Source organism: Penaeus monodon, chromosome 29 (assembly GCF_015228065.2).
Source record: "Penaeus monodon isolate SGIC_2016 chromosome 29, NSTDA_Pmon_1, whole genome shotgun sequence".
NCBI classification, from domain to species: Eukaryota; Metazoa; Arthropoda; class Malacostraca; order Decapoda; family Penaeidae; genus Penaeus; species Penaeus monodon.
This window is the reverse complement of record NC_051414.1, coordinates 1,789,208-1,789,977: the sequence shown is the minus strand read 5'-3', so window position 1 is coordinate 1,789,977 and position 770 is coordinate 1,789,208. Positions and strand designations below refer to the sequence as shown.

The following is a 770-nucleotide window of genomic DNA, read 5'->3' as shown; positions in this document are numbered from 1 at the left end:
CAAGACATGTATACGCGAGGGAACTAATATTATACGATAAAGAAATAACATATATAACTAGCATGAAAAATATTAGATTGTTGGTCACATATACAAGGTAATTAGTACTACTCGATAAAGAAATAAAATCTCTAACTAGTACGAAAAAAATATTAGATTGTTGGTAAGCAGAAAATATATGTAATATTCGAGGACACTCATTCATGTTTTTCATTCATATCTATTCACAAAACTGACAACCCAAAGGTATAATAAAGGTGAGCCAACCAAAAAGTGTAACAGTTTATTTTCTTTTTTGAACAGTTGTGCAGTAGTAAATAAAGAATACGATTGTTACATTCACTTTACAATTACTATTTTAACTTGTGAGTGCACGCAGAGGGTCGGTTGTGAAAGAGAGCGGCTTCACAAGTATATTTTGATAATTGGTTTTCAAACTTCATTGCTTGAACATACCGTGAAACATGAGGTTCAACTGTCTTTTTTTTCTTCTTCTTTTATAATTAAACTTACTGTATCTTGTAATTCCATATATCTTTATGTTAAAATCTCACTTTAATGGATTTTTATCAGTTAATTGCACTCTCATTCGGGTCGCTAACTTCGGACTTTGGAAGTCACAGAAAGTAATTTTCAGATTTAGGCACTCTGTTTTGGAGATTACTAAATTATATTCACCCGAAGTTATAAATCATAAAGTTACCCTGCTGTTTAGAGCCATTTACAACTTTTAAGGGTAATCCCTTGAGCTAAAAATAGATGAGAACTTT

At 31.0% G+C, this 770-nt stretch overlaps 1 protein-coding gene across 2 annotated transcripts in view; it reads right to left on the bottom strand.

Moving 5' to 3' along the window:
* The window catches only part of LOC119591893 (glutamate receptor ionotropic, NMDA 2B-like), a 182,298-nt gene that overhangs the window by 109,408 nt on the left and 72,120 nt on the right, over positions 1–770 (bottom strand). The gene's annotated exons all lie outside the window — the stretch shown is intronic.